Genomic DNA, 3,409 nt, shown 5'->3' with positions numbered 1-3,409 from the left:
GTTGTACATGTAGTTGGCTTTGGAGTCTCTGTGTCTCGAATCAGAATAAATTAAGACTATAATACACACACACCAGACAGAAATGTTCCATGGTCATGGTATAATCATGTTAAACACAGCTCAGTGTCAGCCTGTCAGGGAAATCTCAGTCCCTCATTGAAGCATTGTCAAGTACCTCTTGCATCTAAATCTTCCCAATGAGATGGCATCATATCATAGGTGTACGTTCTTAAAAGCTCTTGGATGGATTCAGAGCGTCTGAGATTCTGGAGTCGTTCCTGCAGACCTGGCTCTCCATGATCAGCAGGTGAAGAACGACAGGTTCTCTGCTTATGCAGAATAATGCAGATTCTTTTGCCTGATTTATTACATCATTATGAGATGTGGAACAGATTGTAGATGGTAGGTGGATTCAAGAGCTGCTTCTCTTTTTTAAACGAAACATGCTGATTTATAAGATACGCTGATTGAAGTAGCCGTGTTCTGGTTAGGATTTACTGAAGATTGAACTCATTATACAATCACATCATCATCACACTCATAACTAGTGAAGAATATTGATTGACTCCTTTATTTCTCCTCACGACAGCGCACCACCTGACCACCATCTCCTTACCTGATGATTAAACTTCTAACAATCATTTTATTCTCTCAGTTTCTAATCTGTTGACCAAATGTTAAAGTTAATGTTCATGGTGCTGTGATACTGGGAACAGTTAGTGTTCATGGTGGTGTGATACTGGGAACAGTTAGTGTTCATGGTGGTGTGATACTGGGAATGTTTGCTCTGGGCTGAACAACCAGTTCAGGGAAGCCAGTGCTGTGGTCCATCTCTCTGCTGAAGTGCAGCTCTGTAGCCTCCCCGATGATCACCTCAGCTGTGGTGAACACCTCCAGATCACCCAGCACGTGTCCCCCCACAGTCACACCCTGTTTATCAGCCAGGCAGATGTGCAGGTGAGCTTCAGGGTTCAGAGTTCCGACCAGAGATACGATCTCAAAACGTTCCTGCAGCTGAATCACCTACACACACACACACACACACACACACACATTTAGACACAAGTACACATATAGATACAAACACACACAGACACAAGTACACACACATACATACACACACACACACATATATAGACCAAAGTACAAACAAATACACACATACCTGTAGAGATGAACACACACAGACACAAGTACACACATTGATCCACACACATACACATAGACAGAAGTACACATAGATATGCACACACACACATATATAGACACAAGTACACACAAATACACACATAGATACACACACATACATATATTGACACAAGTACACACAAATACACACAGATACACACACACATAGAAACAAGTACACACAAATATACATAGATATGCACACATACACACACACCTATAGACACAAGTACACACACACATACATAGATATACACACACACATACCTATAGACACAAGTACACACACATACACACATAAATATGCACACACACACACACACACACACACACACACACTGAGTTGAAATATTTTTCTGGACCTGATTGCTGTTGTCCGCTGTTGCGTTGGCCAGTCGTAGTGTCGCCTTTGTCACGCTGCCCACACAGGTGATGATAAAAGGAGCTTTAAGCTGTAAACTCCTGCAGAGAAGAAAGCAGCTCCTGTCCTGGTCCTAAACGCAGTGCAAACACACGCAGAGATGAACCTCCCACATCCTACACACACACACACACACACACACACACACACACACACACACACACACACACACACACACACACACACACACAAAGACAGAGAAACATCAGAACACAGCTTAACAATGCAACAATGCAGACAACACTACTGTGTCCACAAAAGCATGTGCACATCTGACCATGAGCTTGCCTATTCAGGAGAAAATGCATTTCTGCAGTCAGAACACAAAGGCCTGACTCTCAGTGGATGTTCCAATTCATCTCGAAGGTGTTCAGTGTGGTCAAAATCAGGATTCTGTGCAGGACATTGGAGCGCCACCACACCAAAGTCATTCAAGTTTACTGACCCTGCTTTGTGCAAAGGTGGACAGTCATTAAAAATAATATAGTTATTTTAATAATGATTTGAAGGGGCAGCTCTCTACATCTAAAGCCAGTGCAAGTCTGGGTGGTGGAAAATAAAAAATAAAGCTGTTAAGAAGGTGGAGTGGGGTGGTGTTTAGGTCCACCTGTCCTTGTTAGAATGAAATGCTTTTAAGGTAAACAGTCCACATGCTGCATCTATAATCAACATATTCTGGATTGTTAGTCAACAGTAAATCATCTTTTTGAAACCATTACATCAATAGACATGTAAATAAATAAATAAATAAATAAAATTAATTTAGAGTTCATGAGAGGCTTTATTCAGCCGCAGTATATTCAAGTACATATTGAAACAAAACAACATTCCTTCAGGACCTGGGTGCAACATAGAACAAAAAGTGCAAATAAAACAATACACAGTGCATATAAACAACACTACAATAAATACAAAAAGTAATTAAGGGAGACAAGACAAGACTAGAGACAAGAGTAGTGTTGGCCAGTACATGATAGGTGAGGTAAAAACATGATCTGATATAGTTAGCAGCGTATGGTCTTTAGGGTTCTAGATTAAGTTTAGGAGATCTTGGGAGATCTCAGCCCTACAGACCCTATGGCTACAGACAATCAGTAATTGGTAGTAATAAGTAGAATTTTTATAAATAAGCTTACCATCGTCTTACCAAGTCTGGCTCAGCCACAATCCTGTTCTCTCACTTTGTTTTACAGTGTTAATTATTTCTTAAAACGTGCAAGAAATGTACAGAAAAATAAATGCAGAAGTAATGCAAGCAGAGAGCGTGGTGTAGGTAGAAAAACTAATCAGGCAGAACAAATGTGGATCCAGTGGAGAAAGGGCAAAGCTCAAAGTTCAGATTTCTCCTTTAATATTAACTACTACAACAGTTACAAATACCAAAAATACTCCAATAGAGTAATCCAGCTCACTAGTGCTCAACAACGTTCCCAAAGAAGTCAGTACAACCTCCAGAGAGCCATTAAGAGACTTGAGTTGTCATCGATGGCCACCTACTGGTCAATGCTAATGAACAGTATTAAACAATGACGTCTAACACACCACGATTTTTAATTTAAACCAAAATTGCTAGTTTCAGACATTTAAATCCTACATTTCAGCTACCAAGAAGCCAGGACTGTGTCCATTTCCTGTATAACTCAGAAAGTACTCGGGAAGAGACGAATTTCTGGTGCAAGATGCTTGTTTAAATAATGTTTAAAAGCGTTCCATCTATTCCTGATCATAGTACCTTCACTTTCTATAAGAACAAAATGTTCTGGATCAAGACAAAGTTTCTATCAATAAAACAAGTAGAAT

The 3,409-nt window shown here is 40.1% G+C and overlaps 1 long non-coding RNA gene across 1 annotated transcript; it reads right to left on the bottom strand.

Annotated features, from left to right (window-relative positions):
• Positions 1 to 552: 552 nt before the first annotated feature.
• Positions 553 to 3,056, bottom strand: LOC134319755 (uncharacterized). The gene is made up of 3 exons (XR_010013567.1): positions 2,746 to 3,056; positions 1,551 to 1,725; positions 553 to 1,023 (listed from the first exon to the last, which is right to left on the bottom strand). It is a non-coding gene; the product is annotated as an uncharacterized LOC134319755 (long non-coding RNA).
• Positions 3,057 to 3,409: the final 353 nt, after the last annotated feature.

The sequence above is a fragment of the Trichomycterus rosablanca genome, chromosome 9 (assembly GCF_030014385.1).
Source record: "Trichomycterus rosablanca isolate fTriRos1 chromosome 9, fTriRos1.hap1, whole genome shotgun sequence".
Classification (NCBI taxonomy): domain Eukaryota; kingdom Metazoa; phylum Chordata; class Actinopteri; order Siluriformes; family Trichomycteridae; genus Trichomycterus; species Trichomycterus rosablanca.
The sequence above is the reverse complement of the archived record's forward strand: the minus strand, read 5'-3'. Positions and strand labels throughout refer to the sequence as shown.